The sequence below is a fragment of the Pseudoliparis swirei genome, chromosome 14, assembly GCF_029220125.1.
Source record: "Pseudoliparis swirei isolate HS2019 ecotype Mariana Trench chromosome 14, NWPU_hadal_v1, whole genome shotgun sequence".
Classification (NCBI taxonomy): Eukaryota; Metazoa; Chordata; class Actinopteri; order Perciformes; family Liparidae; genus Pseudoliparis; species Pseudoliparis swirei.
In genome coordinates, this window is record NC_079401.1 from 10,370,822 (window position 1) to 10,386,969 (window position 16,148).

The following is a 16,148-nucleotide window of genomic DNA, read 5'->3' on the forward strand; positions in this document are numbered from 1 at the left end:
TAGATTGCAAAAAAATAAGAAGAAATACATATAATATGAATAAAATGTATAATTTAAATGACAATTGTCCACTCCTGAGTGTAGTGTTGTGCGAAATATATGCTTTTCATAGAGGATTGTGTATGATGTGTGTGTGCCAGAAGTCCATTTGATGTGTAATCTCAGATATTGATTGTTTATTTGAGATAATTTCTCCACATAAAGCTCTCTGGGCTTTAACACAACACGGGTCGAATTGGATTTGGGTTCTCCAGAAGTACAACAGAACCGATACACGTGGGCCGATGCTCGCCTTCACAGGTCCATTTTCTCATCTCCCTCCATTGATTTTCTGCCGTTAGAATGAGCATGAGGAGTGTGAGCGTGTGGATGCTGGCTGGGGGAACAGCAGCTGTGCTTTGGGCTTTAATCGGAAGGTTCAGCCAACATGGTTCTGTTCTGTTTCCTCCTGATCTCTGCTGGTCCCACTCTGCCCACCGGTCTTTATGGTCTGAGTCTCCAGAAAGCATCCCTTCCTCTCATGTCTGCCTCTCTAAAAACCCATTTGTTCCTCTTGTTATGGTCGATTCCATCTGCCCGGTTGACTCCCCCTGAGGAAGATCAGTGTGTCCAGAAAAACCTACAATAATACCCACCATAAAGCCACCATGAAGAGCATGAAAATGAAAAGTGCTTTTAACCATGCCTTCTACTAATTTGCAAAAGCAAATATTGTTGAGGAGAGTTAATCTAGTTAAATTATTCATTATAATATATACAGTATATACACTACCGTTCAAAAGTTTGGGATCACCCAGACAATTTCGTGTTTTCCATGAAAACTCACACTTTTATTTATCAAATGAGTTGCAAAATGTATAGAAAATATAGTCAAGACATTGACAAGGTTAGAAATAATGATTTGTATTTGAAGTATTAATTTTTTTCTTCAAACTTTGCTTTTCCAAAGAATGCTCCTTTTGCAGCAATTACAGCATTGCAGACCTTTGGCATTCTAGCTGTTAATTTGTTGAGGTAATCTGTTGAAATGTCACCCCACGCTTCCTGAAGCACCTGCCACAAGTTGGATTGGCTTGATGGGCACTTATTGCGGACCATACAGTCAAGCTGCTCCCACAACAGCTCAATGGGGTTGAGATCTGGTGACTGTGCTGGCCACTCCATTACAGACAGCAAGCTGCCTGCTTCTTCCCTCAATAGTTCTTGCACAATGTGGAGGTGTGCTTTGGGTCATTGTCCTGTTGGAGGAGGAAATTGGCTCCAATCAGCGCTGCCCACAGGGTATGGCATGGCGTTGCAAAATGGAGTGATAGCCTTCCTTATTTAAAATTTTCCCTGGTACAAATCTCCCACTTTACCAGCACCAAAGCAGCCCCAGACCATCACATGACCTCCACCATGCTTGACAGATGGTGTCAGGCACTCTTCAGCATCTTTTCACCTGTTCTGGCGTCTCACAAATGTTCTTCTGTGTGATCCAAACACCTCAAACTTGGATTCATCTGTCCAGAACACCCTTTTCCAATCTTCCTCTGTCCAATGCCTGTGTTCTTTTGCCCATACCAATCTTTTCTTTTTATTGGCCAGTCTCAGATATGGCTTTTCTTTGCCACTCTGCCTAGAAGGCCAGCATCCCGGAGTCGCCTCTTCACTGTCGGCGTTGACACTGGCGTTTTGGTACCATGTAAAGAAGCTGCCAGTTGAGGACCTGTGAGGCGTCTATTTCTCAAACTAGAGACTCTAATGTACTTGTCTTCTTGCTGAGTTGTGCACGGGGCCTCCCACTTCTCTTTCTGCTCTGGTTAGAGCCCGTTTGTGCTGTTCTCTGAATGGAGTAGTACACACCGCTGTAGGAAATTTTCAGTTTCTTTGCAATTTCTCGCATGGAATAGCCTTCATTTCTAAGAACAAGAATAGACTGGCGAGTTTCACATGAAAGTTCTTTTTTTCTGGCCATTTTGAGAGTCTTATCGAACCCACAAATGTGATGCTCCAGATAATCAACTAGCTCAAAGGAAGGCCAGTTTTATAGCTTCTCTCATCAGCAAAACAGTTTTCAGCTGTGCTAACATAATTGCACAAGGGTTTTCAAGGTTTTCTAATCAGACATTAGTCTTCTAAGGCGATGATCAAACACAATGTACCATTAGAACACTGGAGTGATAGTTGCTGGAAATGGGCCTTATACACCTATGGAGATATTTCATTAGAAACCAGACATTTCCACCTCGAATAGTCATTTACCACATTAACAATGTATAGAGTGTATTTCTGATTGATTTAATGTTATCTTCATTGAAAAAAACAATGCTTTTCTTTGAAAAATAAGGACATTTCTAAGTGATCCCAAACTTTTGAACGGTAGTGTATATTATACAAATATTTGCGAAGTATTTATTATAATGTATATATTATATAAATATTTTCAACATCACGCTTTTTGTTTTTACTTTTAATTTATTCATCTGGTTGATGAACATGTTTTCTAATGTAAATACTTGCTAATGACTCATAATAATATATATACATATATAAATATATATATACATAAATATTTGCTAATTATTCATTTATATATATAAATATATATAAATATAATATACTATTTGCTAAATATTCATTATAATATATGTATTTATATTTTCGAATGAATAATTAACAAATATTGATATAATTATATAATTGTTTATTAACCGTCGTAATTAAACTAGTTTAACTGTTAATTTACAATTTGTTCTCAAACTCTCGTCTGATTTACCATTTGTATAAATTTATATGAATCTAAATACCGTCCAACTTTAGTCATCCAAATACCGTTTATAGACGCTTTACGAAACAATCAACTTTTAGCAAGATATTTCACATATCAGGGTTTACAACCCATTTCCTAAACTGTCAGAATAACAAATGAACGCATTACTAATCATGAGTACACATTATCAATTATCATTTTATTGATGGCAACATCCTCATCAGTTATTAATGCGGCGTGTGGCGGCTCTTTGGATGTGGACCTGCTAGACCATGATGGATTTGAGAGCCCAGCTTTAGGAGGACAGATGGTATGCGTGTGTGTGTGTGTGTGTGTGTGTGTGTGTGTGTATGATGAACAAGGGGATTTAATGACTTGTGACCCAGATCCGGCCTGAGCGGTGATGTGTGTCCAGTGGTGTCGTCGGGTTTCACTGTGGATGTGCATGTGTGGGTAGTCCCACCTGCTGCAGTGCTCACACACACACACACACACACACACACACACACACACACACTAGTATACGCTCTTACTCTGCACACACACCCCGTGTCATCAGCGCTGTAAAAGCTCTGAACAGCAGGTGCCGATTGGGACCCGATGGCAGTGTGTGCCGTAGCTCCTCCCCCTCCATCACTGTCACCCAGCTGTCACTCAGACAAAGATCCCCCCCCCCTCCACCCTTCAGCCCCACCATTATTTCCCTCCGTCCCGCCTGTCCTCCTCGCCACACTCGGTGGATTCGCCGCCACGCAGGTTTGATACTTGTCACACACACACACACCCCTGCACTGTGTACACGATGGGGTCCGGCTCGTTAAGCCCTCCTGCCGATCCACCGCCTCAAATTTCAGACATTTTCCTTCTCTGCTGCCGTTTTCCTCTCCGAGTGTTACGTAGGGGGGATGAAGAGCGCGGAACCTTGTAATCCTGAGCAGCAAAAGCACCGATAGAAGCGCTAAGAGGAAAGTATGAATGAGCAAAAGCCTCGCACTCAATCTGTCCATGAGATTGGAACATGTAAGGTTGGGTGAAATTACATTTTAATTTGTTATGCGTTCAGATAAGTGGAATGGAAGAAAGAGAAGGGAAAATGGAATGCTGAGGGAAAATGAAGGTGAAGAGAGAGAAAGTACCGGAAGGAGAGATGAGAGAGGAAGAATGACAGGAAGATGTGAAGAAGAGGTCAGGACCTTCATCGTCCTCCTTTAGGTCGAGCAGAAGGAACGAGGATCAGAGTGAGGAAGGACATCAGGAACCTGGACATGCACCACCTGTACATGCACCATCTGTACATGCACCACCTGTACATGCACCACCTGTACATGCACCGCCTGTACATGCACCGCCTGTACATGCACCACCTGTACATGCACCGCCTGTACATGTACCACCTGTACATGCACCACCTGTACATGTACCACCTGTACCTGCACCACCTGTACATGCACCGCCTGTACATGCACCGCCTGTACATGCACCGCCTGTACCTGCACCGCCTGTACATGCACCGCCTGTACATGCACCACCTGTACATGCACCACCTGTACATGTACCACCTGTACCTGCACCACCTGTACCTGCACCGCCTGTACATGCACCGCCTGTACATGTACCGCCTGTACATGCACCGCCTGTACATGCACCGCCTGTACATGTACCGCCTGTACATGCACCACCTGTACATGTACCACCTGTACCTGCACCACCTGTACATGCACCGCCTGTACCTGCACCGCCTGTACATGCACCACCTGTACCTGCACCACCTGTACATGCACCGCCTGTACATGCACCGCCTGTACATGTACCACCTGCACATGCACCTTTGTTACTTCATCCCAGAGATTCCTCCAGACATAAACATGCTCACGCTCAGATGCAGTAATGATCAAACCTCCTCGCCCTTGGCCGAGTATCCTGAAGGTCGGCTTCAATCCCCAGTGAGACTGAGTGAGTCCTTCACCCTGTTTAAAAAGCAGCTTCCCCCCGTGGGCCATCAGGCAAGGAAACATCTCCATGTCTCACTTTTGGAAAACGTATTCCTCTCTCCGCATGCCCTCATTCCGTCCTCTGCCGAATGCAGATCTGCCACGGCCGGCTAGGTTTCCGGAGCAATTTTGAAAACTTAAGAGGAGACTGAGATCGAGTGGCGGGTGGGAGTGGATGACTGCTGAGGGGGTAAAGCCCCCCCCCCCCCCCCCCGCCGAACCAGTCTGGAGCTTTGTCAGAGATCCTTTATCCGGTCTGTCAGTCTCCTCACTTCCTGAGTGTGAGGCTGGACCGCCATGGCGAGGCCTGAATGACGAGGTTGTGGATCGGACCCTCATGACGTGGTTGTGGATCGGACCCTCATGACGAGGCCTTAATGACAGGGTTGTGGATCGGACCCTCATGACGTGGTTGTGGATCGGACCCTCATGTCGAGGCCTTAAAGACGTGGTTGTGGATCGGACCCTCATGTCGAGGCCTTAACCCTTGTGTTGCCTTAGGGTCATTTTGACCCGAATCAATATTACACCCTCCCCCCGCCTTAGGATTAATTTGACCCCATTCAATGTTTAATGTCGGTGTTCTTTCAGTAGTCAACAAACAAATATAAAGTGCCTCACACTTAAACTTGGAAAACAATATTAATTCTAATAATTTTCTGGAGGTTTTAATTGCTGGCGTCAAATTGAACCCAAAGGGTAAAATATGTTAGTAAATATAAAGGTAACAGGAGGGTGAAACATTGAATCGGGTCAAAATGACCCAAAGGCGGGGGGAGGGTGTAATATTGATTCGGGTCAAAATGACCCTAAGGCAACACAAGGGTTAAAGACGTGGTTGTGGATCGGACCCTCATGACGTGGTTGTGGATCGGACCCTCATGTCGAGGCCTTAATGACAGGGTTGTGGATCGGACCCTCATGACGTGGTTGTGGATCGGACCCTCATGTCGAGGCCTTAAAGACGTGGTTGTGGATCGGACCCTCATGACGTGGTTGTGGATCGGACCCTCATGTCGAGGCCTTAATGATGGGGTTGTGGATCGGACCCTCATGACGAGGCCTTAATGACAGGGTTGTGGATCGGACCCTCATGACGTGGTTGTGGATCGGACCCTCATGTCGAGGCCTTAAAGACGTGGTTGTACAAACATGGAGAAGAGTACGGAGATTTTGAATGGCCATTTTCAATTTAAAGTTCTAAAAGACGGCGGAGTCGACAGAAACAAAGTAATATGTAACCACTGACAAGATGAATTGTCTTATCACCGGAGTACTTCCAGTCTTAAATATCATTTAAATGCTAAACACACCGTTGATGCCAGCGAATCATACAACCAAACACACAGTGGAGCGAGGCTTCGGCAGACGAGCTGCAGGGAGGAGATCAACCAAGAGAACCAACGCCACAGCGAAGTGGAGAGCTACAGACTGCAGGCCGGTTAGTTAGGGTGACCAGACGTCCGGTTTCCCCCGGACATGTCCTGCTTTTGAGACCTAAAAAATGCGTCCGGCAGGGATTCCAAAAACGTCGGGATTTTGCTTCGTCGGTTATTTGTGTTTCTCTGGGTTTTCATAAACTAGTATTTACCCCTTACAAGTTTTGGAAATGGTATCTCCCTTACGTTCCACCTTCTTGCGTGAGCTGACAGAATAGAGAACAGTCATTGGTCGACCGATCTCAGGGTTGCCAGATACACGATAATTATCCTCCAAATACAACCATTTTGAGCCTTTGGTACGATACTTCACCATCTCCAACCTGGCAACACGGAGCACCTTGCCGCCTCCACTAGTTCATTGTTGTTTGTGCTATAAACTCCTCCCAGCGCCGCCGCTCCCATAGCGCACTACGCGCTGTGAGGGCACCACGTCCTGAGGGGGCTCCACAAAATAGGCAACTAAAAAATCCTCATAGTTATAATAATTATAATGCCGATATTATTTCAGTCTAGAAATATTAGGTACCTTTTAGGCATGTATATCACAAAACAGGCAGAACAAGAGAGATGTTTAATCTCAGCCGCCCCCCCTGGTCACCCTAGATTAGTATTGTGGAAGACGTCGGTCTGAGAAACATTTTGAGAATCTCAACAAATGACGGCAGGTATGAGACGCCCTCAAGACACACATCACACGGAGAATACAGGAGTTGTATGAAAAGGAGAGGACCGCAAAAGTGTCAAGTTCTAGGAATTGACAAACTGCACTGAAAGTGTTTTCTGGTGTCTCACTCTAACAGGGACAACACATGTTATGGTACTTTCATTCATATGGCAGAACATTTCAAATAGAAGTGCGCTATACACTACTTTTGAATTAATTGGATTTTGCGGATACAAATGCGATTAATCGTGATTAATCAGGGAAATCATGCGATTAATCGCGATTAAAAATTGTAATCGTTGCCCAGCCCTAATATATATATACAGGACTGTCTCAGAAAATTAGAATATTGTGATAAAGTTCTTTATTTTCTGTAATGCAATTAAAAAAACAAAAATGTCATGCATTCTGGATTCATTACAAATCAACTGAAATATTGCAAGCCTTTTATTCTTTTAATATTGCTGATTATGGCTTACAGCTTAAGAAAACTCAAATATCCTATCTCTAAATATTAGAATATCATGAAAAAGTATACTAGTAGGGTATTAAACAAATCACTTGAATCGTCTAATTAACTCGAAACACCTGGAAACACATTTTCAAATGTTTGATTTTGTTTTGCTGTTATAAATCTTTTTTTTTGCTTGGTCTGAGGAAATATTCAAATTTTATGAGATAGGATTTTAGAGTTTTCTTAAGCTGTAAGCCATAATCAGCAATATTAAAAGAATAAAAGGCTTGCAATATTTAAGTTGATTTGTAATGAATCCAGAATGCATGACATTTTTGTTTTTTTAATTGCATTACAGAAAATAAAGAACTTTATCACAATATTCTAATTTTCTGAGACAGTCCTGTATATGGTCCAAATCAAAGCCAGGTTGCCAGGTTGTGGCAGATAGATGCTTGACCCCCTTACCCTGTCTGTTAGCTGATTTATGGTCATTTAATTAATTGCACATTTATTTTGGAGGATGCAGGAAGTTAAAAGCCTGGAGAGGAAACCTGCAGTACTCCTCGTGTTGGTCCAAATGTAGCTCGAGATGAATATCCGGAGGAAGGAGCTTCTGATTGGCTGCTGAGTCAGCATTACGACTGCATCTTCTCCCATATCACAGGCCTGCAGCCCCCACGGAGGTCACATAGATTCTCATTAGCTCTGCAGAATGTGATGAACGTGGGCTAGCTCATGGGGGGGGGAGGGGCAAGCTGAGTGGTTTGTGACCAATCACGATTCTCCACAGTTGAAACGGGCTCGCTGCAGCACCACATCTCTCACTCTCTTTTTCCCCAGGAAGTATTTTTTCTCGAGGAAATGTCGTACTATCCATAAAGACTGTGTACAGACTTAGAACATAATGACGGAAGTACATGATAACAATAACCATTTTTACGTCTCGTATTTTAGGGGTTGAAATCATTTGTTTCACAGATTTGGTGCAATATTTAATAATTTTTTTAGTACATGAGCATTGATCATTAATACCACTTCGGAGACTTCGACCTCGACGAACCTCAGAGAGAAATAAATACATGCTGTGAATTTAATATTAGAAAAACATCTGGATTAAAATGAGCAAAAACTGTTCAGAAACCCTTTTATTGTCAATACACCTCGAGGAGTCCGGGTAGTTTTGTGGCTGTAAAGGTTTGTGAGTATGTGATTATTATTATGTTATAAAAGGTCATTTCATTCACCGAGGTCAATTTTTTTTAAATGGTCTCGCTGAAAAGAAAATGGTCTTTTTAACCAGTTTCTGCAGCTGCATGTGAAATCCAAGATATGTCTATAAAATGTATTGACGGAGTGTCGTTAGTGACAGCGTGGGCTCTCTGACAGCAGAGAGGCCTCCTGTCATCTGGTTTCATCGGGTACCAGGACCTTTATTACGCCTCCAGAGGCTCTGAAGACCGTACAGTTGGCTGATGACGTATTATATAAAAGATATCATTATATAGATAATGTCCACAAGGAGTAGAAGAAGAGGTTTGAACTCATCTTTAGCTCACAGGAAGTACCGGGTCGTGGTTTCAGAAGAGAGTTTTTAAAACGTAGAAACCACCAACAGAGTTCTAGTGCCTTTTTAAAATGAAGAGCGGGCGGAGACAACATAGAACGGTGGTTCTCAAATGTGGGTACGTGTACCCCTAGGGGTACTTGAAGGCACTCCAGTGGGTACGTGAGATTACAATTCATTTTTTTCCATTAAAAAATCCTTTAACCCTTGTGTTGCCTTCGGGTCATTTTGACCCGATTCAATATTTAACCCTCCTGCCTTGGTCAATTGTTGACCCGATTCGATGTGTTTAATGGTGTTCTTCTTTGAGTCAAACAAACAAACATAAAGTACTCCACTTTTAACTTGGATAATTTATATTAATTCTAATTTTTTGGAGATTTTTAGCTATCTCAATATTGATCTCAGTAAAAAAAAAAATATGTTATAAAAAAGTAAAAACAACAGTTAAACATTGAATCCATCGTCATAGTGACAAAGGAGGGTTAAAGCTAGGTATTCAAAAAATATTCAATTTTTTCAATTCAATTCAGTTTATTTGTATAGCCCAATTTCACAAATTACAAATTTGTCTCAGAGTGCTTTACAATCTGTACACATAGACATCCCTGACCTTTGACCTCACATCGGATCAGGAAAAACTCCCAAATAACCCTTCAGGGGGGAAAAAGGTAAGAACCCTTCAGGAGAGCAACAGAGGAGGATCCCTCTCCAGGATGGACAGAACAATAGATGTCATGTGACCAGAAGGACAGATTTAGAGTTAAAACACATTCAATGAATATAAGTGTCATTTCATAAAAGGAATGTTACATATTCCATATTAAATCGCACACTGAAGGCACGGCGCTGTGTATTATTCTTCCAACCAAAGATGCTTTGCACTGGGGGGGTATTTGGCGGAAGAAAATATTTCACAGGTGTTACATCACTGAAAAAAGGTTGAGAACCACTGGTATGGACAATGAATAGCACTGCAGGTGAGATAAACCATATGTATTGGGTGGACTGCCCCTTTAAATCAAACATCCCAGTGCAGTGGACACAGACACCATAACCGGCTGGATGACCTCATGTGTCCATGCATAACCATAATTCATGTGTCCATGACTAGAGGAGCTCTCATCCAAATCTCTTTAGAATAAACAAATAAAGATTATATTCACACCTGCTCATTCAAATGCAGGCTGAGGGACACGGTCAGAATATTTCACACGTAGATTTCTCCTTCCCTGTCATATTTTTTGGAAATAAGCCTGATTGTGATCTTACCCAGACTCAGATGAGGAGATCAATATTAATTCCATCTCCGTCCACCCACAGATCCAGGGTGTGTTTTGCCCATTTTAACACAAAGATTGTTTTTAACCTTCAAAGCTGATACAAAATGGTCTTTCCAAGGTCTATACAGCTGGTATAATAATAATAATAATAATAATAATAATAATAATAGATAATAAAATAAATGAAACATATACAGGACTGTCTCAGAAAATTTGAATATTGTGATGGAAAACTCAAATATCTAAATATTAGAATATCATGAAAAGTATACTAGTAGGGTATTAAACAAATCCAAACACTCAGCTGTTATAAATCTTTTTAGTACAATATAAGGACAAAATAAAATATAGAAAATTAGAATATTGTGAAAAAACAAATGTCATGTCTGGATTCATTACAAATCTTTATTCTGATTTATTGCATCTCTAAATATTAGAAAAAGTATACTAGTAGGGTATTAAACAAATCTGACAAACACTCAGCTGTTATAAAAAAATTTATCTTGTTAATTAATGTGGAAGTTATGTCTAATTTCCCCATTTCCTAAATACGCATTTGGCATTTGAGTATAAAGATGCTTAAAGTCGCATTGTGGGTGATGTAGGATCATTGTAGTGAGACTCATACCAGGGACTAAAGGTCAGGAAGTCTTTACATGTTCATTTAAATAAATACTTTAGAATGAAAGTAGGAGTAGGAGCTTTAAGTGAAGGACTTGAATGAGTCTCCATGAGACCAGCTCCATCTCATCGGTCGGTACCTCCGACCAGATACTGTGATGCTGTCACGCATCACAGACAGAATACATGTATAGATGAGCAGGCTCGCCCTAGATCAGCTTCCTTTGATGCCGTGAGACAAACATCTCTCAGTGGGCCAGTAAACAACAAGGAGAAGACTTGAAATGGGGAGAGGAGTCGTATCTCATCACAGAACTTCTCACAAAGACCCAGTTTGGACACATTTATTATTTTATTTACTTCAAACAACGCCGACGAACGATGAAGCCGTGCAACATCTGCGTGGGAGGAGGTGTGTTTATGGAGTCCATTCAAGCTGTTATCAAAGACGTATTGTTAGATCCTTAGTTGGGCTCCAAAATACCTGCTCTGACCTTGGAGAACCTTTTCATTATTGTTGTCTTAACCCGCCAATCACAAGCGAAATGTCCAGAGACAGATTGTTTGTGTTACTAATATGAAGAGCAGGGTTATAGCTAGTATAGGCTCTAAAGGCTGATTCAATTCAATTCAGTTTATTTTGTACAGCCCAATATTACAAATGACATTAGCAGCCAGGAGGCTTCAGACCCAGCAGGTCCAATGGACCCGATGAGACGTGAAGTCACAAGGACTCTAAAGAGGAAGCAGAGTTATGTGTGATGGAGAGATGAAGATTCATCGATTAGTAGAGAGAGAAGAGAGGTGCTCAGTGTATCCTTAAGGTCCATAAGGAGAGAGGAGAGGAGAGAGGTGCTCAGTGTATCCTAAACATCCATAAGGAGAGAGGAGAGGAGAGAGGTGCTCAGTGTATCCTAAGCGTCCATAAGGAGAGAGGAGAGGAGAGAGGAGCTCAGTGTATCCTAAACGTCCATAAGGAGAGAGGAGAGGAGAGCTCAGTGTATCCTAAGCGTCCATAAGGAGAGAGGAGAGGAGAGGAGCTCAGTGTATCCTCAGCGTCCATAAGGAGAGAGAGAGGAGAGAGGCTCAGTGTATCCTAAACGTCCATAAGGAAAGAGGAGAGGAGAGGTGCTCAGTGTATCCTAAGTGTCCATAAGGAGAGAGGAGAGAGGAGCTCAGTGTATCCTAAGTGTCCATAAGGAGAGAGGAGAGAGGTGCTCAGTGTATCCTAAGTGTCCATAAGGAGAGAGGAGAGGAGAGAGGTGCTCAGTGTATCCTAAGTGTCCATAAGGAGAGAGGAGAGGAGAGAGGTGCTCAGTGTATCCTAAGTGTCCATAAGGAGAGAGGAGAGGAGAGAGGTGCTCAGTGTATCCTAAGTGTCCATAAGGAGAGAGGAGGAGAGAGGGCTCAGTGTATCCTAAGTGTCCATAAGGAGAGAGGAGAGGAGAGGTGCTCAGTGTATCCTAAACGTCCATAAGGAGAGAGGAGAGGAGAGAGGTGCTCAGTGTATCCTAAGCGTCCATAAGGAGAGAGGAGAGAGGAGCTCAGTGTATCCTAAGTGTCCATAAGGAGAGAGGAGAGGAGAGGAGCTCAGTGTATCCTAAGCGTCCATAAGGAGAGAGGAGAGAGGTGCTCAGTGTATCCTAAGCATCCATAAGGAGAGAGAGGATAGAAGAGAGGTGCTCAGTGTATCCTAAGCGTCCATAAGGAGAGAGAGGAGAGGGGCTCAGTGTATCCTAAGCGTCCATAAGGAGAGAGGAGAGAGGAGCTCAGTGTATCCTAAGCGTCCATAAGGAGAGAGGAGAGAGGAGCTCAGTGTATCCTAAGCGTCCATAAGGAGAGAGGAGAGGAGAGAGGAGCTCAGTGTATCCTAAGCGTCCATAAGGAGAGAGGAGAGGAGAGAGGTGCTCAGTGTATCCTAAACGTCCATAAGGAGAGAGGAGAGGAGAGGTGCTCAGTGTATCCTAAACGTCCATAAGGAGAGAGGAGAGGAGAGAGGTGCTCAGTGTATCCTAAATAAAAGGATGCTGCTTTTAAACTCGTGTCAGGAGATAACATTCATAGAGAAGATCATTTGAATTAAAATTGAAACACTAAACACAACAGCATTACCTTTCAAGAAGAGGTGAATGTATAGCTGGTTTGGACATGGTTAACAACAACAACAACAACAACAACAGCAGGCAATGGACTGTCCTTGTCGAGCACTTTTCTTTTCTTCGGACCGAGAAAGCAGAACGCTTTTAATAGAGTGCAAGCGTTGAACCGGGTTCAACATCTTTCCACGATGCATGAGTCCAATAATTCACTGCAATGTTCACAGAACTTCAGCTGACAGTTTTTCTACGGGAGAGACGCGGTTAAATGACCGTCACCGTGGCTACGTCACTGACGGAGATTATCACACAGAATTGAAATGACGAGAAGAAACTCTTTCACCTGAGAAGATGGGGAGGAAACCGCAGGGACACCTCCCACTTTACATATATATATACATATATATATATATATGTATATATATATGTATATATAGATGCTTCATGCAATTCAATTCAGTTTATTTTATATGAGAGAATATCAGTCCTGATACATCATAAGTATGGTATTGTTTATTGAACATGACTTCATGAGTCTGTATCCCTCAGTGAGCAGAATGAGGAGCTCAGCATTAATGCCCTCAGCTTGCGTCGCTACAGCCAGTAAGTCACTGTTCACAGTCACGCTAAACAAGTCAACATCGTCCCATTAAAGTGGTGATTATCTGCCTCTTAAAGGCACAGCGAGACCAAAGTGCAGCGCGTTGGTGAACATGAATGGCGGCGTTGAGATCGTTTTCTGGGGCTTCGGGGGGCGAAGAGAACCTTTTCCGTTTTGTCCACACGTGTTCATGAGGATGGGGAAAAAATGAGACTGGGCTCATGAACTCATGATGTCAGCTGACCTTGTGTTCCTCATGAACTCATGAAGTCAGCTGACCTTGTGTTCCGTCAACGTGTTCCATTTGATCCCAGTCTGATCTCCATCCAGTCGAGTTTGGACGAACGAAGCTCTGATGTTGACAATGTATGATTTTCGCTATTATTATTATACAATACTAAGTTTATTGGAGCTTCACTGACAGATTCACATTCCTTTTTACACCAATTCCAACCGGACACATTTCGATTGCAATCAAAATGTGATTATTGCACAATTTTCAACTGTGAGAAGCTCCTGAACTTTCATGCTGTGTGGAGTCTACACTACCGTTCAAAAGTTTGGGGTCACTTAGAAATGTCTTTATTTTTCAAAGAAAAGCACTGTTTTTTCAATAAAGATTACATTAATCAAAAATACCCTCTATACATTGTTAATGTGGTAAATGAATATTCTAGGTGGAAACGTCTGGTTTCTAATGAAATGTCTCCAGAGGTGTATAGAGGCCCATTTCATCAACTATCACTCCAGTGTTCTAATGGTACATTGTGTTATCGCCTTAGAAGACTAATGTCTGATAGAAAACCCTTGTGCAATTATGTTAGCACAGCTGAAAACAGTTATGCTGGTGATATAAGCGATACAACTGGCCTTCCTTTGAGCTTGAAGTTTAAAGAACAAAATTAATACTTCAAATAGTAATCATTATTTCTAACCTTGTCAATGTCTTGACTATATGTTCTATGAAATGTTCAATTCATTTGATAAATAAAAGTGTGAGTTTTCATGGAAGACACGAAATTGTCTGGGTGACCCCAAACTTTTGAACGGTAGTGTATATGAGGGGGGAATACTTGTCAATCAATAAAATAAAAATCATGATTTTGCTTTCTGGAGACTCACAAGAGAAGATGATTTATTCCATTTTATAAAGATATAACTGAAGCATCACACAGCCAGATGTGCTGAGGTCTCGTCCTGTGTGGTCGAGCTCTGAGGAGAGACGCTGTGGTTTTGGTCTACCATTGATAAAATGAACATATTACGTCATGTGATGCTAACCGTCCAATAGCTGAGTCCCTGAAGACGAGAAGTCGAATCCTTCTTCAGTTGGTGCAGCAAAACAAATGAAATATGCTTTATGTGATGATTGTTCTGATCGGTCAACACTTCTGTGAATAATTACCAGAGGAAGTGTTGTATTTTGAAAGTTTTCACAAATATTGAGAGTCAAAATTTAGAAAAGTCAGGAAAGGGTTATTAGATTATTAGAGAAAAAAGGGGAGGGGCTTTATTTTTTTGGACTACATCAGGCTGATTATTAAAAATATATCATCTTTCAGTCACTGCTCCTTTTAAAATAGATTTTTTTTAAATTAATTAGTATGACCTCACATTGGACCTCGAGCCGCGGTCTTGTTCAAGCTGTTTGGTCGTGACCCTCTGGACTTGACCTTCACTAGCCCCTCCCCCCCATCAAAGCAACACTCATAAACTGAGGGGAGGTCCTCGGCTCCTTTACTCTCTCCTCGGCTCCTTTTGAGGGGAGAGATCAGAGGGGAGACTGAGGAGTGAGATGGGGATCAGGGCCTCTGGTCTTCTTACAGGGCCCATGGTTTTCCTACAGGGCCCGTCCATGGTTTTCCTACAGGGCCCGGGGTCTCCCTATGAGAATGCCAGAGTCATTGTAATCCTTCCTCCTCTCCTCCTCCTCTCCTCTTCTCCTTTTCTCTTCCTTTTCTCTTCCTCCTCTCCTCCTCTTCATCCTCTCCACCTCACCATGACAAACCAAATCTATTCTGTATCAAACAACCCCCCCCCCCTCCCAGCCCCCTTTCTTAACCAGCAGCTGTCATCCCATTGGTCCTTCACTCTGCCTCGGTCCTGGTCCACCAGCAGAGGCAGGCGGTCTCTGCCAGGCTTCTGGCTCCTGGGCTCACAGCCCTGGCAGGAGAAGAGCCACCAGACCCCCACACACACACACACCCAACCCCCGCGGCAGCATTTAGTAAGACACTTAATGGGTTTAGGCACATTTTGCTCGTTTGTCAACAAGTTTTGGACGTGGACCCCTCCGCCAGGCCGGTCGGTCTGGCACCGGGCTCAGAGGGCTCCCCATTGGCCGAGCCCTTCTGGAGCCACGGGAGGAAGACTTGACTGCAGCAGACTGACGAATAGGAATCATCGTGTTATTGTCCAGGGTTTTAATGTGCACGGATTATAGATGGTAGGAAGAATTTATTCATATGAAATAATGATGGTGTCTGAACAGGAAGTGCAGCAGCTGCACAGGATGCTCTGTCCACGGGTCATACTGAAATCATAGCGGCTCATGAACATGAATGACATTCATAAAAGAGGCTCGTTATTACCGCAGACCAGCAGTTACCTGGTGTCCGTGGAATCTAGTCAAAATGAACGGTATCCTTGGTAACGAAGGAACACGTCAGCCAGACGT

The 16,148-nt window shown here is 42.8% G+C and overlaps 1 protein-coding gene across 1 annotated transcript in view; it reads left to right on the forward strand.

Moving 5' to 3' along the window:
• The window catches only part of nlgn4xa (neuroligin 4 X-linked a), a 112,113-nt gene that overhangs the window by 74,275 nt on the left and 21,690 nt on the right, over positions 1-16,148 (forward strand). The gene's annotated exons all lie outside the window — the stretch shown is intronic.